Source organism: Ochotona princeps, chromosome 18, assembly GCF_030435755.1.
Source record: "Ochotona princeps isolate mOchPri1 chromosome 18, mOchPri1.hap1, whole genome shotgun sequence".
Taxonomy (NCBI): Eukaryota; Metazoa; Chordata; class Mammalia; order Lagomorpha; family Ochotonidae; genus Ochotona; species Ochotona princeps.
In genome coordinates, this window is record NC_080849.1 from 49,336,097 (window position 1) to 49,361,782 (window position 25,686).

The 25,686-nt window shown below is 47.1% G+C and overlaps 1 long non-coding RNA gene across 1 annotated transcript; it reads left to right on the top strand.

The window, feature by feature from the left end:
- Positions 1 to 4,138: 4,138 nt before the first annotated feature.
- LOC131482559 (uncharacterized) lies at positions 4,139 to 25,196 on the top strand. The gene is made up of 3 exons (XR_009247103.1): positions 4,139 to 4,264; positions 6,745 to 6,889; positions 25,015 to 25,196. It is a non-coding gene; the product is annotated as an uncharacterized LOC131482559 (long non-coding RNA).
- Positions 25,197 to 25,686: the final 490 nt, after the last annotated feature.

Here is a 25,686-nt window from a genome sequence, read left to right on the forward strand (position 1 = left end):
GAGGGGGATTTACATCCTCAAATGGAGCCGAGCCATCTAGCGCCATTGGGAAGAGCATTCCTTGGAGTAAGCACAGGGCTTGGTATTTCCATCACAGTGTTTGCCTGCCTTCCAGATTGGAGTGCCTGTTTTGAGCACCACTGAGTCTGCCTCGGATCCAGTTTCCTGATGATGTCTGTGCCATGGAAGGCAGCAGAGGGTGGTTCAGGTGGATGGGACCTTGCCACCAGTGTTTCAGCCTGGCCCATCCCTGCCAAGGACAGGCCTTTGAGAGTGATGCAGGAGGTAGAAGATCTCTGTGTCTGTCTCTGCTTTTCCACTGTCTAGTGGGGGAATACAAAGCCAGAAGACCACTTGTTGGCGTAGAGCGAGAAATGAGTAGAGTGCAGTTGGATCATCTCTTTCTGTTGTATTGCTTGAGAGCTTGTGAAAATTGGAATAGGCATTAGAGTTACATTTAAGGAGCTTTTTTTTTTTCTACAGATTTCTTTAATTTTGTTGGAAAGGCAGATGGGCAGAAAGGAGGAGAGCCAGAAAGGTCTTGTGTTTGCTGGTTCGCTCCCCAGATGTCTGCTGCAACAGCTGGAGCTGAGCCAATTGGCATCCAGGAACCAAGAACTTGCTCCTGTCCACCCCCGTGGGTAGAGGTTCCCAAGACATTGGGCCATCCTCGAATGCTTTCCCAGGTCATCAGCTGGGAGCTGGATGGACAGTGAGCATCTGGGCATGGACGGCACCCATTTGGGATGCCAGCACTGCCAGACTGAGAATAGCCACTTGAGTTGTCACACCAGCCCCTAGAGTATTTGTGTCCAAAGCAGCAGTTTTTGAATGCTAAAGGAAAACAAAAGCCAAATGCCCATGCCTTAGAACAGTATGTTATATGCTTGGTATGAACATGAATAAAGCAAGAGTGTGCCCTAGACACAGGTCATGAGTACAGTATGATACATATGTGTGAGTGTAATTTCCATCAAAGGGGGAAAGCAACTGGTAAGAAGGCCATCCTAGAAATGTTGTATCCACTCCAGCCCAGGTTTTGCTAGTTCTAGAGTAGTGGAGGTAGTCAGTTGATCCTTTCCCCCTGCTGAGAAGCTAAAGCAGTAGTAGTTTGTGCAGCAGGTGCAGAGTGACCAGGAAGGCCCTCCTGCTAAAGATGAGGCTGGTGACATAGTTCCTGAGGCCTCTACCCACGAAGCCTCAGCAATCACCGTACAGCTTGCACACACAGAGTCTCTAGTGCTGGTCACTGGGTTCTTCCTCATGAACATCACAAGCATGATCCGTGTGAGGGGAACGGCCGGCATGCTCTGGGAGGCTAGCTGTAGTGCTTTCTGGGGCGCAGCCTGGACTAGGATGCCAAACTTTTCATGCAGAGACAAGTCAACAGCAGTTGAGCCAAACAGCATTCAGGGCTCTGGTCTTCCCCAATGGGTCCTCCATTCATGACTAGTGGAGACACGTGTGTGGCTCAAAATATGGAAATAACTCCATGTCCAGAGTACTGGCCCAGGAACGAAGGTTGGCCCTGGTGAGGGCAAGAGACTTCACAGACATGTGGGTCAGGTGTTGCAGGGAAGCATGGTCAGGAATCGAATGCCCTCAAGGGGATACAGGGTTTTGAGTCACTGTTGGGCCCTGTGAGCTTTCCCTCACCAGAGGTCTGGGAGGGGGCCCGGCAGCGTGGCCTAGCGGCTAAAGTCCTTGCCTTGAACACCCCGGGATCCCATATGGTCGCCGGTTCTAATCCCGGCAGCTCCACTTCCCATCCAGCTCCCTGCTTGTGGCCTGGGAAAGCAGTGGAGGACAGCCCAATCAATGCATTGAGACACTGCACCCGCACGGGAGACCTGGAAGAGGTTCCTGGTTCCCGGCATCGGATTGGCGCGCATCGGCCCGTTGCGGCTCACTTGGGGAATGAATCATCGGACGGAAGATCTTCCTCTCTGTCTCTCCTCCTCTCTGTATATCTGACTTTGTAATAAAAATAAATCTTTTTTTTAAAAAAAGAGGTCTGGGAGGGCTGAGGAGCCCTCACATGGCAGTCCCTGCAGACGTGTAGCACATGGCCCAGGTCCGTGGCCATGGACTTAGGCTCGTTGAGGCCCTTGAGGTGACATGCAGTGCCCAGCCCTTCTGAGCAGCTGGCCTGGTGGGAAGAGCTTGTGGGTGGGGAAGAACCACCATGGTGTTGAGGCCGGCTCAGCCTGCTGGGTGCCACTCTGTGTGCCTGGAGGCGCAGCAGCTGGGCCCCTGGTGCTGGGGCACTGCAGCTGTAGGAGAGTGCCGCTCCTGGCGCAGCCCACAGAGCCCTCGCCAAACCCTGTGCTTGGAGCCCCTGTGGCCCTCAGGCCTATAGAGTGGGCCCATGGGAGACACCTGTCACCATAGAGCATTACTCATGACTTTGGAGTAAGGTGTTCCCGGTATGCTTGCATGAAATTAGGATTCTCATGTCTACTTTTGTGTGTCTCAAATCATTGAACTTGGAGTGATCATACATGACTCATTGAACACTGTTTTTTCAAGATTGCTTTCTTTTTGTTGGACTGTCAGCTATACAGAGAGGAGAAGAGTCAGAGAGGACGAACTCCGTCTGCTGATTCACTCACCAAGTGGCCACAACGGCCAGAATTGAGCTGATCTGAAGCCAGGAGCCAGGAGCCTCCTCCAGCCCTGAGGGTGTAGATCTGCCAGGGCCTGGGCCGTCTCAGACTGCTTTCCCAGGCCCCAGGCAGGGAGCTGGATGGGACTAGTACTGGCGCTCATTTGGGATCGCAGCACGTGCAAGACGAGGCCTTAAGCCACTATGCTACCGTGCCGGACCCATTCAGCATTCATAGAGCACTTTCTAGAATGTCCGTGATCATATATTAGCCAAAATACAGCGAATCATGAATGCTTTGTTTAGGCTGGTAAGATTCTAGATGACTCCTCTTGCCCAGTGGTGTGCTAGACCTAAACAGGAAATGCAAACCACTCACAGTATCTTTGTAAAAGGTTGTTGTGTGTGAGATTATTATTCTTTCAGTGATTGCGAATTTTGAGTCCTTGCAAGGGAAGAAATGAACGAAGAGGTTGCAGAATATAGAGAGCTTTGCCCATTTTCCATTTTGCTTTTGCTCTTCCAGGTGGCCCTTGAGTCCTGCTGCTCTCTCTCGAGCGACCAAGTGCGAAGTGGAGTGCTACTCAGGTGTACAAGGGTAGGTACCTTGCGTTTCAAGGGGGTGACCTTGTATAAGTTGGCTGTGCTCTGGTGAGAATGAAACCTGTACCAGAAGACATGGTAAACGGGCTGAAGCGATGCTTCTGGTAGGTTTAGGCCAAGTTGTGTGGAGGCGGGCACAATGGCATAGTAAGTGAACCCTCTGTCTGCAGTGTCAGCCCCCCAACGGACAGTGATTGGATTTCTGGCTCCTCCACTTGCAGTCTAGCTCCCTGCTTGTGTAAATGCCACACTTGAGTAAGCAGTGGAGGACCACGCACGTCCTTGGGCCACTGTGCCCACATGAGCCACCCAGAAGGTGTAGCTGACCTCGACCTGACCCATTCCCTGCCGTTGCTGCCCTTTGGGTCGTGAGGCAGCAGGGGCTAGTTCTGCGTTGTTCCTCCTCTCCCCGTTAAACCTGCCTTTCAGATCAAAAGAGACAGATGCTTGAAACAATAGGAGTTAGGGGGCCCGGCGGCCTAGCGGCTGAAGTCCTCACCTTGAGTGCCCCGGGATCCCATGTGGGTGCCAGTTCTAATCCCAGCAGCTCCACTTCCCATCCAGCTCCCTGCTTGTGGCCTGGGAAAGCAGTGGAGGACGGCCCAAAGCTTTGGGACCCTGCACCTGCGTGGGAGACCGGTAGAGGTTCCTGGTTCCCGGCATCGGATTGGCGCACAGGCCCGTTGCAGCTCACTTGGGGAGTGAAACAGCAGATGGAAGATCTTCCTCTTTGTCTCTCCTTCTCTCTGTATATCCGGCTTTCCAATAATAATAATAAAATCTTTTTAAAAAAAAAAAACAAAAACAATAGGAGTTAGGGCTAGAAATTCTATTTTGCTTATGTGGATTTTTATTGTTCTTATTATTTAACAGATTTGTTCATTATTCTTTGAAAGGCATCTCAGGTTTGCAGAGAGCAGGAAAGAGGGAGAGAGAGAAAGGGAGAGAGAGAGAGAGAAAGACCTTGCATGCGCTGGTTCACTGCCCGAATGAACCATGGGCTGTGACGGCTGGAGCTGAGCTGATGGGAAGCCAGGAGCCAGCGTCTTGTGCGTGGTGAGTCTGGGGAGGTTGAGAAAGGGCTGTCATTCATGGGTTTGGATAGAGCTCTTAGTGGGGGATAAGTTCATGTTCTCTGGCAGCAAAGGCTTTCCTGGTGGTTAATTCTACGGTGAGATAGGCTATGCTTTTGCTGTCTCCAGCCATGCTGGACAACTGGGGCACTGCTGCTTTGGGGACCCAACTTGCTATGACCTCAGAGTGAGTAAGAGCAGATCAGAGTGGGTCACTTTGGAGGAAGTTTTGTTGGCAATGAGCTGCCATGCCACTTTGAATGGAGGCAGTTCCGTGAATTCCCTGAGGGCTCCTGAGCAGTTAGCCCAAGTCCTGCCAGCAGGCCCAGGAACCCTAGTGAGGGATCACTCAGAGGGCTCCACAAGACCTGAGCCCCTGGATCCTCTTGAGGGCACCTGATTCCTGATGGTGCCTTCCTGCAGCACTTGGCCCAGATGCCTGGGAGGTCCTGGGCCTCAGGAGTGCCAGCCTCCGTTCCTAGGCCAGTTCTCTGAATGTCTGGGATGCCAAGACCTTTGGCCTTTCACCACACATTTAGCAACAAACAGATCAGCTTGTTTCTTCTCTCTCTGCATGCATTGGTTTCTTTCTGCCTCTGTCATGTCTGTCTCTCTGTACTGCTCTGTTTCCTCCTGGGGGTCAGCATGCTGCCATGTCCTGTGCCCCGTGCAGCCCTCCTTTCTGCCCATGTCCCTGCTTGTCGCACTCAGTCTTGACTCCCTTGTTGGTTGTGTCCTCATTCAGCTTCGGCTGTCATGGAGTGCTGTTGTCCTAGGTGGTCGTGCTTGCTTCCTGTCCTCTCCCTCTTCCTGCCCGTGAATTCTGCGATGGACCGGCTCTGCCAGGAGCAATCAGTCTGATGGGAACAGGACCCCAGGAATGGTGGACAAGGATTCGGTGAGTGACAAAGACACAACAACTCAAGGCAGTAATATCTGAGTGCATTTTGCAAAAGCAAGGCATATCAGCTTATATACAATAGATTATTGCAAAGGGACATTTTTCTTTGTTTATTCATGTGGTTACATTTCTACAAATAATTATTCCAGGGAGGTAAGCAGGTCTGTCGAGAAAAGATTGTTCTCTAATAGCCTGGTGACAGACTGCAGTTGCTGTTTCTTGTGGACGCAGTTTGGCACCAGCTGCAGTTTTAATCATTAAGTGGTTAGCTCTCATTGTGTTTTGTGCCTTACATTGGTTTTAATATTAACTTGTCAATTTTTCTTAGTTTTTCTTCCTATATGGCTTTTTAAGCTGTAGATTTCTACTATAATCTTCTTTTTAGGAATTCTCAAAAATAGTTCCAGGTAGGTTTATTAAAGCTAGTGACTTGATAGTTTTTAATCTCATATTGTTTGCTATCCTTGTCCAGTCTCCTGTCAGAAGGCTTCATAGAACTATAAAGGAACATTGAGCCTTTGCGGCACATAAACAATATTATTCCAGTCATAAAGATAAGAGCAAAGAGAGTACAGCCAGGAATGCCAAGACTACTAGAGATGCAGCCGAATCCAGGAGGCATCCTTGCTTGAAGCGTCCGCCTCACGCAGGCTCCACTGGAGGTGGTGTGACAGAATTCTGCCCTGCAGTGTTGGCTCCTGCCTCTGTCCTGGTCAGCACTTGTTTTCCTTTCTATCCTGGCCCGACTCCTGCCCTCGCTCCCTGCCTCTCCTCGTGTTTTGTCTCTCCTTGTCCTCCTTGTTGCCCTGTGGCTGCATCAGTCCCTCGTCTTGAGCCTGTGATGCTTCAGGGCTCTAGTCCTGCAGAAAGTAGTAGAGTCTGTGTTGGGGGAGTGTTTTCATTCCCGGGCATTTCATCATTTGTGCAGCATTCATGTATGCACATGGACACACAGAGGAGATTAGCATTGACATTTCCTGTGTAGTATGGCATCCTTCTTTTAAAGCTGAGGGCCTCAGAATCTCAAGCGGTGGCCTAGTAGTGAGGGTCTGATACAGTTGCTGCTCTCGGCTGAGTTGGATTCCTGAGCAGTCTTGAGGTACGGGGTGGGCACCATGGTGTTTCAGGTGAGGCTTCCTCCTGCAGTGCTGACATCCCTTATGGGAGCCTGTTGGAGTCTGAGCTGCTCCAGTTCTGGTGCAACGCTCTGCTAATGGCCCGGGAAAGCAAGGGCAGATGGCTCAAGTGCCCAGGCCCCCTTCACTCACAAGGGAGACCCAGGGGAAGCTCCTGGTTCCCTGCTTCCGATCAGCTCAGCTCTGACCATTGCGGCCATTTGAGGATTCCGGCGACAGAGGGAAGATCTCTGAATCTCCTGGTCTCTGTAAGCATGTGTGTAACAACAATAAGGAAAAGAGACATGCCTCATTTGAATATGTGTATCCTTTCAAAGTTTACTATTAACAGGTACAATCAACACTTCAGACATACAAGAGTGGTAATTGGTTTTATGAAATATACTTGAGTTTTGAAAATCTAAATCTTTTTTTTCATCTCGTAAGACTTTAGGTCCAGTTGGTCAAGTACAGCAGATGGATTCAGACAGTGACTGAAAGGTAGAAGCGTGTGGAGCGTCTTGGGTGGAGGATCCAGCAGCAGTTTGCGAGGTGGCCTCTGCAGGATCAGCCGTGAGCAGTGCGTCCAATGGTATGTTTTGTCATGGCGTTGTCTTTGAAAGTGCTCTGGTTGACAGGAGGAGCTTTGCGACCATTCCGCAGTTGTCCCGTCTGGGTACTGTGTCTAAGTACTCGGCTTTCCAAATCCCAGGTTATAGAACTTTGTGTGAGTGTTGACAATTTTGAACTTTGAAAAAAGGTTTTTGTTTTTCTGTTCTGAGTGTGGCAGACAGACAAGCTTGATTCTTTTTTTTTTTTTAAGATTTTATTATTATTGGAAAGCTGGATATACAGAGAGGAGGAGAGACAGAGAGGAAGATCTTCCATCCGCTGTTTCACTCCCCAAGTGAGCCGCAACGGGCCAGTGCGCACCAATGCGAAGCCAGGAACCAGGAACCTCTTCCTGGTCTCCCACGTGAGTGCAGGGTCCCAGTGCATTGGGCCGTCCTCCACTGCTTTCCCAGGCCACAAGCAGGGAGCTGGATGGGAAGTGGAGCTGCCAGGATTAGAAACGGCACCAATATGGGATCCCGGTGCGTTCAAGGTGAGGACTTTAGCCGCTAGGCCACGCCACCGGGCCCAGACAAGCTTGATTCTACAGATGCTGTTTCTTGGGTGGTTCCGAGGCTTGCCTGCCTTCAGTCTGATATGCCGAAGCTTGAATATTGTCCTCTCGGATCAAAACTCCCTGTGCTTTCTGGCAGAGAATCATCACTGTGTTGAATTGTTTTTAGCTTTTCTTTCCAGCGTGATGACTCTCCTGTGGTTTGTCTCCTGGATTTGTTTCCCTCTTGGACATTTCTGTATCTCTTTTTCCTCTTCCTGTTGTAGAAGAGCTGCCATCCGTGCCATAGTTAGGGGGAAACCGTGTTGAAATGGCAGTGTGCCTGGCTCTTGGGGACACTCCCTCCCAGAGTGTGTGTTGTGTTTCGTCTCCACACCCTCCCGCCAACTCCTTTGTATGCATACACATTGTGGCCATGCAGCCAAGTGAACTGGACCACCAGTGTAAGAGACAACACAAAGGAAATCACTAGTGTGAGCTTCAGTTGTATTTTTGTACTGACTTTTTTTCAATTTTTTTTTTCTTATTATTGTATTTTTGAGAATCTTTACATAGTTAATTACGGTCTAAAGGTTCAAGAGCTATAGGGAAGTGGGTAAGACTATTTCCATATTGTTTCCTTCATGTATCTGAGGTAAAGGGGGATATTGAGGGAGAAGCCCCACCCAGTCTCCCACCCACCACAACTCCCGGATGTGGGGTATGCTCTGAGATACTTGCTCAAATGGTTTTGATAGTTCACCAGTTATGAATCGCTGCCAATCACACCACTCCAAGCACGATGAAGTCATTGAGGAATCCACTGATTGACATAGTCCATCATAGAGTCTCCATTTGCCCAGTATTTCGCTGCCAACATATAGCTGAGGTGGTTGATTGACTTGTTCTGTCTTCTCTCTTTTCTTGGCTAGGGTTCTGAGCCCAGAAGCTTGATTGGGGAGATCCCCAAAGAAACTATGAGGTATTTCCAGACCAGATTCTTGTATGTTCTAGCAAGCCCAGGGCCCGGCATAGTCCATCACCACGATCAGCTGGTGGTTGCAATTGCTGGGTTGGTTCTGTTTTCAGTCCCGACTTCCACTGGAACCAGTGGGTGTTGCAGTCCATCCTGGTTCTGCCCAGCACATACTCGGCCCTCACATAAACCAGTGGGAGCTGCAGCCTCGTCAGAGTGACCCACAATAACCCCCACCAGGCCCGCCCCCTCCCCTGGTTTGCCAGTATGTGTAACACACTAGTCCAGTCTGTCCCACATCCCATTTGGCTCTTGTATTTGTCAGTGGGTATTAAAGCTTAGTTCCATCTAACCAGCTCAACTATCCAGCCCTCACAGATGTTGTTCAGTGCTACTCTGTTTAGTCACCCAACTCCCATCCTAGTTCTCATGCCCTCCTGTGGGAGTAGTCACCCAAGAGGGAGGAGCCCACTAGTTCCCTCCCAGGTCTCTCTCAATCCCGGTTTATGCACTCTTCAGGTGGTTCTTTGGTTTGACTTGACAGAATTAGCCCCCAGTGCCAGCTTCTGCCAGCTGATGCTGTGGCTAAGCCCAAACAACCCTCACCCACTCTAACTTATGCTTGCACCAGTAGGAATAATCAGCCCAGCCTGGCTTTTCCTTGATCTAGTCCACATGAGGCACACAGGTGTTGTAGCCCTGCTTAGTCTGGCCTGTCCCCATCCCAGCCCACGCTCTCCAGTGGGAGTAGCTGTCCAGCGAGGGAACCACTCTTATTCCCCTGCCGGTTCTGCCGCTTCCCTTCCTGGTTCTCACATGTGCTGGTTGGGTGCTGCAGGCACATCTGGCACAGGCAACCTCACCTTGGCATTCCATATTGTGCACTGGTTTTTGTCTCGATCGAACCTGGCTCGACCCACACTCTGTTCTGGTGTTCAGATTTGCCAGTGGATGACATGAACTGATCCAGCCTGGTCTGTCCCCGACCCATGCCAAATGTATGCCAGTGGGAAACTTTCCAAGGCCTATTCTGGGCTGTTTCCTATCATGCTTCCTGCGCTTACCTGCAGGGACTGTGTCCTGCCAGAAGAGTTGCCCAGGCTCCTCCATCAGAACCCCTCCCAGCGCCAGATTTTGCACATACCAGTGGGTCCATGAGCCAGCCCTACTCAGTTCACCTCCTATCCTAGCAGAAACAGTGGCTTTTCTTGGCTGGCTTTCAACCCATTCTGGTTCTTGCTGTTGGATGTTTCAGCCCAGCCATGGCTCGTCCATACATACAGCTCACATGTGGCTCAGTAGAGGTTGAGACCCAGCCTAGTCCATCCCATATCTACCCTTGTCCTCCAGGACACCAGGACGGTGTTGGGGTCTGTCCTGGCCTGGTACATCCAGTCCCAGTCCACACTAATGCCAAGGGAGACTACAGCTGTTTCCTGGTTAGAATGCAGCCCCCATTCAAGCACACGCGCCCCTTGGTGGGAACCTCAGCCCAGTTAGGGTGTCCCCTTGGCTCCCCAACCAGGCCTGTTCCCAGTCATAGATCATGCGCATGCCAGTGGTTGCTCTTACTCAGCTTGGCTCAGTCCCTCACTTGTCCTGGACTGTGCCTTAGACATTGTGGCTTGGCATCCTTGACTCACGTAGACCAATAGGTGCAAGAATCTAGCTCGGCATGACCTGTGCTCCATTCTGGTTTCTAGTTTCGCTTGTAGGCAAAGGTTTGCTGAGTCCTGCCCAGTACATCCTGTTCCATTACCAATTTACATATTAGCCAACTGTTGGAGCTACTTTGCCCAGCTTGTCCGACCCCCAGGTCTGGACCACATGTTCATCAGTGGGAGCTATGACTCGCCAGGAGAGTTTCCCAAGTTCCTCCACTTGATCCCCTCCCAGACCCAGTTCTCATACATGCCAATGGGTATTAGGCCAGTGCCCGGTGCAGTCTGGCCTTCCATTTGCCCATGTATGAGCTGGTGAACTTTGCAGCCCAGCCCACCCCACACCCTATTCAGGATGCACATTCGGGTACTGCTGCCCTGACCAGTCCAGACTGTTGTGGGTTCCTTCACCTGTGATTGATGACAGGTTCCTTGGTCACACCTAGCTTAGTCCATCACTACCCAAACTCTTGAGCTAACCAGTGAGGCTAGAATTTTCACAGGGTGTGGCCCACACATCCCCCACAGAATCTACCCCGGGATATGGTTCTCAAGTGCTAGTTAATGTTATGGCCCTGCCTAATGTGACCAGTCTCCTGATCTATCATCATATCAGGTAATAGGATATGATCCTGCTGGACAAGCCCTGAGCCTTAGCTTTTGCATGGGCTGGTGTTCAGTGGTCAGCATTTTTCAGTGATTACAAGTTCTTCAAAGGAAGAGTTACTGTCATTGGGAATCTTTAGGATTGACTCAGATCCCAGAAGCACAGTGGGATCAACCTGGCGCTACCTAAGCAGCGATTCAAAGAACCAAAATCCCAGAGCTGCCCGGCTGGGCATCCACCAGGCAGAGCCTGGCACCAAATGGCGCACTGGCCACCCGGGAACAGCTCACCACGTGCACATGGTGGCTGGAGTCGGAATCCAAGCAAGACACCCCATCCTGAGGCCCACCAGCAGAAGGGAAGCTGCTGGAAGTTTAAACCCCCAGGCCCAAGGTCATGCCCCTCCTCAATCCCATTCACCGCCCAATGAGGGCAGTGGGGTTGGCCCCGGACCTACCCAGTCACAGAGACTTCCCCACTCGGGGTACTCACCCCAAAGGAAGCAGCCCCCGAACCCAGGCAGGCCCGGGGACAGCTCACCACATGCACATGGGGGCTGGAGTCGGAATCCGAGCAAGACGCCCCATCCTGAGGCCCACCAGCAGCCGGGAAGCTGCTGGAAGTTTTGTTTGTACTGATTTCTGTTTGCTGCTTTTGTGTCTTCCTTCCTGCTGTAATTTCCTAGTGTGCTTCAAGTTTGATGTGTATTTGTAAGTCCCATGATGTGACTCTAGGCTGCATAGAAATAGGACTGAAGGAGGTTTCCTTTGGTACTGTGAAAGAATGCAGGTTTGGCCCGTATTGTGACTTCTCCTCTTTTCAACCAATAATGATTACATAGTTGAGAGCCGTGTGATGGCTACCATGGTGGCCAGAGAAGGATGGAGTTTGCCTCCAACAAAACCCAGAACGGATGGTGGAATTCTGGCAGGCCCCTCAGGCTGTGAGGCCATCGTTGTACCAATGAGGGACACAGACCCATATCCCCTCACCACTAGGGCCTAGGTGACCCCTGTCTCAGCTTGCATGTCAAGGAGAGCTTAATAGGGCCACTTCTCCATCTCTTCCACACTCTTCCTCTGCTGCCCACTCCTTCACATCTGTCTGTCCTTTCTGCTGCACGTGACCGTGGTTCCCTGGAATAAAGGTCATCTGGATTTTTTTCATATATTTGGTTGAGTTATTCTTTCAGTGGTGGTCGACGAATCTAACATTTTGGCGAGTGGTAAGTCCAACACCATGCATGCCCATGTGGTCCTTGGATTCGATGGGGAGGGTTGAGGTATGGAGGTAGTGGGTGGAACAACTGTTTCAGTTCTTGTTCTGTTTTCTTCCTGGGTCCTGTGTTGGTGAAGGGAAGGAGACAGCTGCTTTTGGTCCAAGCATATCAGTGCCTGGGCGGGGTCGGGAGATGGTGATGGGATGATGCCTTAGAGACCCCAAGGTGGGGAAGCACGTTGTGAGTGTATTCCTTGAGTGGGTTTGCCGTTTCTGAGACAGTGTGAGTTTTGTTGCAGCTTGGTCGGGAACATCTTTTCAAGGTCTGCTGGCTGTCCCAGTGAATGCCAGTGCATCCACAAATGCAGGGACTTGCTGCCAGGCTTGGGCAGGAGAGCTGTGTAAGCTGTTCTTTCTATCCTCTGAGGAGGCCCACGGCATCCCCTGCTGGCCTAGAAGTACTGGGCATCATGTTCCACACGTGCCTCCGGACCTGCTGCCCACTGCTCAGGCATCAGGAATGAGGCGGTCCTTTCTGGACACATGCACTTTCAGATTAGACCACATGTCTTGGGATTTTCCGTGAGGCTACCCTACGTTTGAGTCTAGTGACCTAGCTGGGAGTCTCTAAGAAATCAAGATTTGACTCTTGTGTGCCGGCACAAAAGCAGGAGTAGGAGCTCAGTCGGTGGAGTCAGCCAAGTCCCTGTACCAAGCCCAGCTCCAGCCCTGGGTCTCGCAGGCACCAGTGGATGCTGTGATTCCATCTGGCATCATCTAGCCACAATGTCAGCTCTCACTGGCAGCAGGTACAGCAGCCTAGTCCAGCCAGCTCCATCAAAACCCTGGCCATCATGTGAACTTGCTGGTGTGTGGTGACCCAATGCAGGCAAGCCTGCACCATGTTATAACTCCTGCTTGTGCCAGCAGAAGCTGTGTCCTGTCCCAGGCAAGGAGGGCTTTTGCTATAGTCATAGTTTCAGCAAAGAACTCCCTGGGCCAGCCTGCTGTAAACCTGGGCACGCATAAGAGTAGAAAAGACTTCGGTATGCAGGGCAGTGATCCGAGTAGCCAGCACTGTGGCCTATGTGGTCCAGGAGATAGCGCCTGTCAGTGAGTGAGAGAGCTGGAGCTGGGAACAGGCTGGACAGGCCTCCTCGAGGGCCTCTGTGGGCCAGACTGCTGCACCTGCATTAGCAGCGATAGGCCCACCAGTGGCTTCTGGAGTGGGCCAAGAGCCCATGATTTCATCTGATGTTGATCTTAGGCACAGGAGCCTCTCCAGTCTCAGGGACCAGAACCTGTGGGTGTGTGGTCTGGCCCCAGCACCCAACACAAACTGCATGATGAGATCACTTCAGTGGCTGAATCCTGTGCAAAGAAGGTAGTGATATCAGGGTGATGATGAAGATGCAGGGAACCTGGCCATGAACACGGAGTGCAAGTTCTCGAGCTCCTGAGGGGGATCCATTGAGAAGAGAGTTCCACGCAAAGGATAGGCAAGCTCAGAGCTCCCCCTCTTGTACAGGAAGTGAGGAGAGAAGCTGTGATGGGTCTGTAGCCCTCCAGAATCCTTGGAGGAAGGTTCTAGCGGTGGGAGGCTAGCGGTAGTTGAGGCTATAGAATGGTAGACTGAGTCTCAGCCTGATGTGCTGGCGTCTCTTAAGAGTGCCAGTTGGTGTGCCTCTTGCAGTCCAGCTCCCCGCTGGCTGCCTGGGAAACAGCGGAGGATGGCTTAAGGCCTTAAGCTCCTACAGCCACAAGGAAGACCATGAAGAAGCTTCTGGTTTTTTTCTTCAGATTGGTTCATCTCCAACCATCACTGCCATTTTGGTAGAGAACCATTGGATGGGAGGATCTCATAGTCTCTCCATCCCTCTCTGTTGTGCTTTTGCATTTGAAATGGAAAGCAATGAAAAATAAAGACGTATATATTTTTCCAGGAAAGTTATGTTTCCCAGAGAGGGAGAGACAGTGAGCAAGCTCTTCTGTCCTCTGGTTTGCTCCCCATGCGTCTGCAATGGCCACGACTAAGGAGACCCACCCGAAGGCAGCAGCCAAGGCTTATTTGGGGTGCTGTATGCGGGTGAGGGTTCCCAAGGTATAATGCCTTCCACTACTGCTCTCCTGGTCAAGAAGCAGGGAGCTGGGTGGGAAATGGGAAGTGGAGTAGCTAGGACACGAAGCAGTGCCTGTGTGGGATCCCGGCACACATAAGGTGAGGATTTAGTCACTAGGACATTGGGCCAGGACCAAGAGCGATTAATCCTTAAACAATTGGTTACCATTTCCCCACCCTCCTGTCCTTGAAGAAGGTAGGATTTGAGCCATTGGTGTGGACTCATTGCCCTGCGTGGTACACAAGAATGTTTTTAGAAGAGATTGATTTGAGGAGCCAGCAGTGTGGCCTGGCAGGCCAAGCCTCCCCTGGGAGGTGTTTCTTGAGTGGCAGCAGCTCCAATTAGAAATCAGCTGTCTGGTGTTGTGCTGGAGAAAGCCTCAGAGTATGGTTCCAGTCCTTGCATGCCTGCACATGCGCAGGAGACTCGAAGGAAACTCCAGTGCCCTGGCTTCAGAGTGTCCTGGATCTGGCTGCTGTGGCCATTTGGGGAGTGATCCAATAGGTGATGGAAGATCTTTGTCTCTGCTACTTTCCCCGTGAACCTGCCTTTCAAGTATAAAAGCACAAAAGCAAAACCAACAAACTGTAGATCTTGGTAATGAGAAAATGATCCTTCTAGGAATGGCAGAATGACAGGGAGTGAAAGAGAGACAGAGATGTACCATGTGCAGGGCAAATGAAAGTTTTGCTGGGTACATTATCCTGGGCCAGCACGTTTTTGCTTTTAGAATCTGGTATATTTCGCTCCATTCTCTTCTGCTGTATAGAGTTTCCCATGAGAGGCCTCCTGTGAGTGTATTTGTTATTCCTCCATATGTCAATTAGTGGTTTTCAAATGTACATTTAAGGGTCTTTTATTTATTTTCCATACAAGAGAGCTTGATGATCATGTGTGTCAGTGAAGATTGCATTTGGTCAATCCTGTTGGGAGTTGTGACTCTCCTGGATGTTTTTTTTTTTCCAATTCTTTCTCTAGGTTATGGAAATTTTCCATATTTCATTAAATACATTTGTAAACCCATATTTTGTTGCACCTTTTAGGACTCCTTTAACTGTTATGATTGGCCTTTTAATACTGTCAGTTCTTGGATATTTTTTTTTAGCCTGATGCAGCTCTGGGTCCAGCTTTTTGTTTGCTTCCCCCTGGTGACAGGAAATCTCTTCTGATTTTGAGATTCTTTCTCGTGCCTCCTTCATTCTATTTTGGAAACTCTCCACTGTACTTTTAATTTTCTCCATTGTATTCTTCAGTTATGATATATCAGCTCTCCTGTGATTCATTTCCAGTGCGACATATTCCTTAAATTCCTTGAATGTCTGCTTTATATGCTTTTTGTTGTTGATAAGAAGCTTTATAACAAGTGTTTTGAATTCTGTATTCCCCATTTTTTAGATGTTTTCCTCAGTTAACTCTGATATGGGCAAAGAGTTTTGCTGCTTTACAGGGGAGTCTTCCGTAATATTCAGTGTGCCTTTGTCTTCTTTTGCTCTTGCTCTTTGTACTTCTGGTTATCAGATTCTTCTCCTTGGGGCAGGTTTCTAAGCTCTGTCACCCTCAGGTCCTCAGTTCATCTCTACTTATTGTAATTGGTACATGGCTGTTTGCAGTCACTTGTGCCACTCCCTGCAGTGACTTTCTGGTCTGGGTTCTTTTGTTAATTTTCCACCATGATCTCCGTAGCCCCAGCTCCTGGGTCTGCCAGTCTCTACGTCTTGTGATACCATGCTGAGGCTGCACTGTTTTCTATTCAACATTTCTCCCACTTACGGTTGGAATAGTTCCAGGATTAGAGAGACACCAGTGTTCTACTTAGCTAGGTTGTTGGTGGTGCTGAGCTTGCTGAAACCTGTTGGCCAACAGGTCTGAGGGCTACACTGACCTGTCTTGTGTTGAACCTGCACGATGCCATGTTGTTGCAATTCACTGATCCAGAAATGAGGTCACTCCCAGCTCAGTAATGCACAGTCCTGCTCCATAGGCTTCGCCTCCTTAAAGAAAATGGTGCCTAATTCATCTCTGGGATGCAGATCGGGCAGTGAAATCCACCCTGTTCCCACACTGCCCATCTGGAACCTGCCGTTCTGTCTCTGCTTCTGGTCAAATGAAACAGGCCCTCAGCATGACAGCACTTAGTCTTGGTTCACCTCTGGAGCTCCCAGTAAACATCTCTTTCCATCTTGTTGTTGGTGGAGTTCAGGCTGCCACTGGAGTGCAGATCTCCGTTTGCTGAATGCTGCTGGGGTATCAGTCACTGCAACACCACACCATTGTTTTCACTGCTTTCCTGTGTCTGTCAGTCTCTCGGTACCCCTCTGCTGTTGTTCTGTCCTCTCCTATTTCCTGCAATGTGCCCTCTCTGCTTCACACCGGCTAATATTTCTGTGTCTATATAAATGTGTCCTTACCCTATTCTACCATCTTGATTCTATCAAAATCCTTGCATAATTTTTGAAAGTACTCAATTTCCATGAACTTTTTGAAGATCGTGTGTGTGTGTTAAATGTGTTTAACAATTAGTGTCGTTGGGGTCGGGCTGTGTGTCAAGCTGGCACCGGTGATGCAGGCATCCATTTTGGGTGCTGATTATTCTTGGCTGTTCCGCTATTGATATAGATCCCTGCTGGTGCACTTGGGAAAGCAGTGGAAGATGGCCCAAGTCCCTTGGTCTCTATCAGTTTGGGAGCCCGGAGGAAGCTCCTGGATCCTGGCTGCTGCCTTTGGCTCAGCTTGGATCAGCTCCAGCCACTGTGCCCATTTGAGGAGTAAATTAGCAGATGGAAACTGTTTCTCTCTGTCTCTGCCTCTCTCTCTACCTCTGCCTTTCCCAGACGTAAAAGGGATATCTGGAAATGAGGAGAGGAAGGAGGTAAGGGAGCAAGGAAGGAAGGAAGGAAAGAAGGAAAAGAAAGAATTGGCCTGGGTTGCTGAGTGGCCTAGGAATCACGTTTGACTTTCCTGTGTGAATGTGCAGTTTTAGCTTCATTGCCCACTTTTGGGGGAGCAACCAAGGGAGAGTGCTAACGGAACAAAGCAACTCTGGTCCTCTTGAACGTGGTCTCTTTAGGAATTTTCTGCATGTTAGTTGTTAGCTCTTTAGAGAGTATATTTCTCTCTATCTCTTTCTTTCTTGCCTTTGTCTTTGCCTTTCTTTTTTCCTCAAAATGCTATAAAATTTAGTTATTTGAAAGAGAGATGGAAGAAGATGGAGATCTTCCATGACTTTCCAAGAAGTCACAGCTGGAGGAGGGTCAGGTTCACTCTGGGTTCCCCATGTGCAGGCAGGGACACAGATACTTCAGTCATCACCTGCCTAGTTCTGGTTTGGTTTCCAAAACAAACCAGGACGCTGGAATTAGGCACTGACTTGGGACTCAAGAAAAAGCTACTATGATAGGTGCTGTCAGTATCACAAGTGGTGCCTGAACGCGGTATTTCTGGTTGGTAAATGAAAACTATTGACCTGGAAATACCCACAATTTCTTGCGTGTTCTGAGAATTCCGGAGGTCTGTTCAATGGAATAGCTTTTCTTTTGGCATTTCACGGAACATTGTTTGCACATTGGCCCTGCTACTTTATTTACCTGCAAGGTTAGTCAATGCCAAAATAGTGATTTCCTTGATATCTGTTCAATCTTGAGCCTAATCCATTACTTTCATACCATATGAATAAGAGGTCTTGTGATTAACAAAGGTAGAAACTGGTAGTAGGAGGTATGATCAAAGAAAGACAGAAGGTACATTTAGTTAAAGATAACTGGACTTTTCCATAAAAACTGGAATAATAGAGCAAGTCTCTAAGAAGGGGAAGGTTTGAAGCTCCGGGAAGTTGAGGAACAGTTCCTAAACCTCTAGTGAAATCGTTCAGATATGGTCCTAGTTCAACAGCTGTCAACCTGTGTGCCATTTCAAATTTTGAGTTTCTGGAAGAGAAATTTGACCTTCCTTGGATCAGTAGTCATGTCATGTAAGCATGATCACTGCAAGAAAGCCTTCCTGGTTCATCTTCAGATTTCCCTTTAAGGAGAAGTTTCAGCATAGCAACCTACCTCCAAAATGTACCGGGGAAGCCAGCCATTCATTGTGAACTTACATATAAATATTCTTAAAAATTATGGAGTCATACTACTTATTTTATACCATTAACTTGCTTTTTGTCTTTAACAATGTAACTGTTTTCAAGAAAATTTTTTTTACTGGTTGCTTTTGATTTCCCCTTTGAGCATATTATATTTTTATACTTTATCTCAGTAATATAGTTATCACAATAGTTCTGCAGTGAATATCATTATATTCACATTGCAGTTTGGATTAGATTTTGGAAAGGGAATTAATGAATCAGTTTGTATGTGAATGTTCAGTCTTGCAATGCACTACACAGGTACCTTCAGCAAATCTAGTGTGATTTTTCAGTTGTTTTCATAATGAGTGTGCCCACTGCTTCAAATCTATATCATTTGTGTGTGTGTGTGTGTGTGTGTGTTTGGGGGGGGTGGCCTCTGGAGCGACCCTGATAGTCATTGCAAGAGAGGGTGGGGATCCAAAGTTGGAACTAAGTAAAGACCAGAGAAAGCTCCTCTTCCTAGTCCTGAAGGAAGTTTACTGTTCTGTTTCTGTGGCCCGCTCAGAGTTCCTGTCTGTTGTTCCGATGACTTTGGATCCTGCGAGGAAGGATTTGGGCATCTTCCATCCCATGTGGGAGATCCAAATGGGAGTGGATGACCTCAGAGTTCTCAGCCTCCGAAGGCACTCCAATTCCCCTTGGTCTCTTTGGCAGTTGGGAGGTAGTCTTTGGTGCCCATACTGATAGTCGTTGGTGAGGATCCAGGAGTCTCCAGGGTTGGGATACAACCCTGCTCCTGTCCCCCTGCACCGCTCTGGGGTCCCCCCCCCGCTCTGTGCATATGACCTCCTATTGAGAGGTTGTTAGGATCGCTCTTGATTCCCCCTGTGTGTTTTTGTGGTTTTACTATTGTCTAATGCTAATTCGAATCTGTTGTCTATAAGTTGTCCATAAGTTATGTTCCTGATAGGTTATACTTCATGTCTTCCTCACGCATTCTAAGGAGATGGAAGATTTCTCTGCTCTCCCGCCCCATTTTGGAGTAGCACAGGGTTTTGAAAGTATATTAGGTTTTACAGTTTTTTTATGTAGATCATACATCACAATAAGGTATATAGGGCCCGGCAGCGTGGCCTAGCGGCTAAAGTCCTCGCCTTGAAAGCCCCGGGATCCCATATGGTCGCCGGTTCTAATCCCGGCAGCTCCACTTCCCATCCAGCTCCCTGCTTGTGGCCTGGGAAAGCAGTCGAGGACGGCCCGAGGCTTTGGGACCCTGCGCCCGCGTGGGAGACCCGGAAAAGGTTCCTGGTTCCCGGCTTCGGATTGGTGCGCACCAGCCCGTTGCGGCTCACTTGGGGAGTGAAACATCGGATGGAAGATCTTCCTCTCTGTCTCTCCTCCTCTGTGTATATTCCAGCTTTCCAATAATAATAAAATCTTTAAAAAAAAAATAAGGTATATAGCAGCCGTTTCTGTGTATAAACTAAAACTGAAATGTCAATGAAGTAGTCACAGGATGTGGTTAAGAACTTGCATTTTTTTTAACATATTGGTTACTCAATACCATGTCAATTAATTCCATAATGTTATGTTGTGGCTTTAAATTGATCGGGATGATATTCTGCCAGCTCTGCCTTCAGACCAGAGATGGTCTCCCCAAGAAACTGTTGAATTTACCTGGACAATAAGATGCTGGACTCTGTGCTTGCTATACTCTTGCAATGAAAGAATCTTGACTGAATTTGAAATGTAATACAGCAACAAGGTGGAGGAACCCACCATGAGGGAAGGGTTTGGGGAAGGGTGGGGGGATTCCCAGAGTCTATGAAACTGTGTCACATAATGCAATGTAATTAATGAAACATATATATATTAAAAAACCAATCTATATCATTGTCGATACATTCAGTTTTCTAAAAAAACTTTTTCAAGTAAGATTAATGAGAATTGACTATTTTTTACTGTTTTTGATAGCTAATTGTTCGGTCTTTATTTTTTTTTTCTCTATATGATATTTTTCTTCTGTATGCTCATATGTTTGCCTGTCTAACCTGTCAGAATTGGGTATTATTTCCTTTTTAGTTACTGGGTGATTTCAGTGCCTTTTAACAATAGTGGCAGGGCGGATCCCTCATGAAAGTAACAGGTGGTGTGCATGTGTTGAGCAGAGGGTGTTTCTGAGCCGCATGGGTTGTGCTCTATTAGACACTTGCTGAAACCCGTTGGGTCTCAAGTGTTCTTTAGGGCAGATAAAGAAATTAGAGAAGCACCTGAGTGCCACTTTCTGAGTGATAAGAATTCTGTACATGTTGTGATTAGTTCAGAGTCTTTTTAAATAGACTTTTTATGGCTCTTGTATATATGTATTTTATTTATTTATTTTTAAATATTTGGAAGGGAGACTTGCAATGAAAGAGAGAGACAAAGAAACTGATCTCCGATTTTTTAGTTCATTCCCCAAATATCTAGAAGAGCAGGGCCCAGGAGCTTCGTCTGGGTCTCATACATGGGCATACGGGTCCGTTCTCTATTGCTTTGCCAGGCACATTAGCAAGGAGCTGAATTAAAAGTGGAGCAGCTGGGACTTGAACCAGTGCCCCTAGGAGATACCAGCATTGTATGTGGCACCTTAATGTTTGTGGCACAGTATCAATCCTGATTTGGTGCATTTGACCGTGTTGATTGTTTTATTGTTGTTGATGGTGTTGTTGTATAAAGGCAAAGTTACAAAGAGAGAGTTCCTGCATCCACTAGTCACTCACTAAGTGGCCTCAGTGGCCAGTGCAGGGCCAGGCCTATGCCCAGGGCCGGGAACTCCTCTCAGGTTTCCCTTGGAGGCAGTAGGGTCAAAAGAACTTGGTTTTCCCCAAGATCATTGTAAGTGGGGCAGATGGAACTTTAACCCATTCTCATGTGGGATGTCACCACTGAGGCAATGGCTTGATTTGCTGGGCCACAACTCAGGCACTAGGACTTTTTAAAAAAGATTTATTTATTTGAAAGATTTATAAAAAGAGAGATTCAACTTGCTGGTTCACTCCCCCAAATGCTCACAATGGCTGGGACTGGGCCAGCAGAAGCCAGAAGCCAGGGCTTCACCCAGTTCTCCTGGGTGCGTGCATGGACTTTTTGCTCTGTTTTTCCTAGGCCCATAAGCAGGGAGCTAGACGTGAACTGCCACACAAATGGGAAATTGGAATTGCAGGGATGTTTTCATGTACAATGCCATCATGCTGGTGTCAGCTCCCAGATTTCTAATTTATACAAATTTCTGTCTGATTTGTACTTTGTTGTTTGCGTTGCAGTTTTTCTTGCAGATACTTTCTTAGTCTGAACTGAACCGTTATAATTTTTAATGTATATGTTTAAAATTCATGGAGTATTCTCTCCCAAATATCAAGGGATAGAGATTAATATAATATAAACAATTCATGCCATCTTATTGTTATAATATCCTCAAGAGCCCATATCTGTTTGTTTTTTCATTTGCTAGTATATTTTTTATTATATTCTGTCAGTGTCATCCTGTCTGCTTATCACTTTATTTGCAGTATGGCAAATCAGGACCCTCTGAAAGTCTTAATTGTTTTTCTAATTCTCTGTCATTTCTATCCAAGTTAACCCCTAAACCTAACCCCTAGTATCCATCACTTATAATGTAGGAAAAGTTGAACTAGATTATGTTTTTGGTTTTAAATTTGGTTGAATTCAACATTATTTAAATATACATTAATCAATCTAATTTATGATATATTCTATATTTAACTATACTCCCTGCCTACCTTACTTTTTATTTAAAAAGTTGTTATGGGGCTGATTTTGTGTTAGAGTAGTTTAAGCTGCTGCTTTTGATGTTGGCATCTCATCAATAGGTGCCAAATCAAACCCCAAATACCTCTTTTTTGTTCCAATTTCTTCCCAGTGCACCTGGGACAGCAGCAGAAGAAAGCCTAAGTGCTTGGGCCCTGCCACCACATGGGAGACCTGGCTGGAGTTTCTGGCTCCTGGCTTTGTTTTTTTTTTTTTTTTAATCTATTTTATTGTGTTGTTGTTGACAATCTTTACATAGTTAATTACAGTCTGGCTCCTGGCTTTGACCTGGTCCATCCTTGGCTGTTGCGGGTCTTTGGGCCATGAACCAGAGTATGGAAGATTTCTGTCTCCTTCCCCATCTCTCCTTGTCACCTATCTCTCAAATTCATACATCTTTTAAATTGTTTCTGTGGATGTGAGTCTCCTGGATGAGGATATTGTAGAGTTGAGATCCTCTTGTACAATATAACTACAGTGGTGTTTTGGTAGATTGAAGAAGCTTGAAAACTCATGGACAAAATCAAATGACATCTGTATCTTAAAGATATGAACATGTGCATTGCTTCATGATCACAAGGGCATCTTTAGGACAAGACCTTCTCTAGGAGTGAGTGTAGGCTTGGCTTTCTGTTACAAGCTTCATTGTGTTTCTCATTGACTGAACCACAGTCTCATCCCTTTCCAGTTTCCAGTTTTGATTTCTTTAGAGTGAGAATCTAAAGACAATTGTCAAGTAGTCTAATTCATGTCTAGTTTTTTTCTCTCTCTAAAAACAACTGTCTTTTCAGTGTTTTTCCTCTGTGTTTTAAAAACCTTATTTATTTTATTATTTTGTGATACAGTTCGATAGGCTCTAGTATTTATCTTCTCCTCTCCCAAATTTCCCTTTCACCCTGTGAATTCCCCCATATTATTACAATAGTATAGTTTTTCATAAGCACTCATATGTATATCATTCTGACATTTAAGTGTGTCCTGACATTGTAGGTTCAGAGAGTGGCCGAGAGTCCAGCATTCTATTGTCAAGATACATTTCACAGTCATTAGGACAAAGTTTCATCTTTGAATTGGAAGTAGAGATGCATACTAAATTGTATCTTTACATCTGGATATGATAGTCTCTGTTACACGGTTACTATACATCCCCTTAAATGAAAAGCCATAAAACAAAATCAACAACAGGTAGAAAAATAGAATATTTACAACAACATGAAGTAAAATAAGATACTACTGAAAGACCAATGTGACGCTGAAGAAATGAAAAAGAAAATTAAAAACCTTGTAGAAATGATGCTACTGTATTATGTATGTCAGTGAAGAAATTAGTAAGAGAAAACTTTTCTGAAAAAATGAAAATAGAAATGAAAATATGCCCATAAGATGCAGACAAAAAAGTGGTATTGACTTTGTATTTTGCGTGAAGGTTGCCTTATATCAGAACATATGATATTTGTCCTTTGGGGATTGATGTATTTCACTGAACGTAATGGTCTCTATTTGGGACCATTTGGTGCAAATGTAGATGTTTATTCTTTGTAATGTCTGAGTAGTATTCCATAGAGTAGGTGTAACAGAATTTCTTCATCCACTCCTCTTTTGATGGGCATCTATCCTGTTTTCATGTCTTTGCTATTGTAGATTGTGCTGCTGTAATATAGGATTATAGATCCTTTTCTCGTGCAGATTTAATTTCCTTTAGATATATTTCCAGAAGTGGGATAGCTGGATCATATGACATGTCAGTGTTTAGTTTTTTTATCTACAGATAAAAGCTATACTTTTTCCCCTTTAAGATGTATTTATTTGAAAGGCGGAGTTACAGAGAGGGACTTTTGCTGGTTCACTGACCAAATGAGTGGAATGTCTGGGGGTTGGAGGAGGTCATGGGTTCCTGAGCTAATCTTTTATGTCCTGGGCCATACTGCAAAAGCTTGGCCTAGACCAGAGCAAAAAGAGGAGCCGGGAACTCCATCGTGGTCTCCCATCTGGGTGGCTGAGGTCCAAATACTTGGAACATCTTCGGCTTTCCCAAACACACACAGCTGGGAGCTGGATCGGAAGCCGAGCAGCGGATGCTCACACGGACACTCCCGCAATCCAGTCTGGATGTCGGGCACAGTGCCGCTGCAGCGCAGTGCTGGCCTCTCCTGGGTCTTGGCTGGAAGTCTCGCCTCTCACTTCACCGTTCCTTCTTCTCTTACTGTTTGTGCTTCGCCTACTTCAACCACGTATTCACTGGGAGTATATCAAAAACTAGGCTAGCTGGGCACATGTGTCCACTTGGAAGAAATTCTATAACTTCGATGGAGATAACTTTCATGTTCCCCAAAATATGATGGCTTTCTGTGATGTAGGAAAGCAAAGTCAATTCCAGACAAGTTCTAAAAGAAACAATTGAGTTTTAAAGTGAGCATGACATCAGTGGAATTAGGCCCCACTTGAGATTCCCATAGAGAATACGAAAGTGCCTGTATTTGAACTTGGCTCGGTTTCCACGGCCGGCTTCCAGATATGTGTACCCTGGGAGGCATCAGGTGGTGGCGAAGTACTGGGATCCTTACTAGGCCACATGGGAGGCTTGCACTGAATGCTGGGCTCCAGGGCTTGGGCTGGACAGGCTAGGCTTTAGCAGGCGTTTGGAAAATAACAAATGCATGGGAGATTTGTGTGTGTGTTTGTGTGTGTGTGTGTGTGTATGCACCAGGATTTTAGATTTAAAAAAAAAAAGGGAAAGTTATTTTTAGAAAAGCAAATGTGAACTAACTCTTTTCTTTTTCTCCCACAGGGTTTGTTTGGTGCTTTTTCCACTTGTGCTTTCCCGGTGTTCTCCGGCTGATGTAGACGTGAAGTTGATCTTCAGCATAAAACAACAAGGTGCAGATTCTTTTAGTGAAAGTTTCTTTCGTAGTTTTAGTTTTTGGAGTGATTTTAGAGCAATTTAATATTTTTAAGTAATTACCTAACATGGATAGGAAAAGTTTATTCAAGCTTCCTTTAATCTTGTTTATGGTACTACAGAAATTTTACAAAGTGGAAGCATTGCAGAGATATTAAATGTTAAAGCTGTATTTCCTAATTATGAAATAATACTTCAAAAAATGTTGGGGCCTGGTGCAGTAGCCTAGTGGCTAAAACCTTTTCTTGCATGTGCTAGGATCCCATATGGATGCCAATTTGTGTCCCAGCTGCCCTGCTTCCTGTCCAGTTCCCTGCTTGTGGCCTAGGAAAACAGTGCAGGGTGGCCCAAAGCCTTGGGACCCTGCACCTGTGTCGGAGACCATGAAGAGGCTCCTGGTTCCCAGCTTCGTATCAGCTCAGCTCTGGTCATAGCCGCCACTCGGGGAGTGAACCAGTAGATAGAAGGTCTTCCTGTCTGTCTCCTTCTCTCCATAAATCTGCCTTCTAATTAAAAATATAAATCTTTAAAAAGGTAATTATTTGAAAAATAGAGAGATAAAGAAACACAGGCAAATAGTTTCCATCCTGGTTCACTCTTCAGATGCCTGCATCTGCTGGCTAGGCCTGTTGAAGCTGGTGTTCAGGATTCGGTCAAGTCTCCCACATGGCTGGCAGGACCTCACGTTACTTGAGCCGTTACCACTCCATCTCAGGATCTGCAGTAGCAGGAAACTGCGGTTGGGAAGTAGACATGAATTATCCAATCCAAGCACTTCGTGGTCAGACACAAGAACCTTAACCTGCTGCTGTAGATCATACCTGCCTCTGGTCTTTGGCCTTTTTGTTTTGTTTTGATTTTAAAATTTGAAGTCAGGGTTAGAGTGGGAGAGGAGAAGACAGAGGCAGATATCTTCCATGAGCGAGTTCA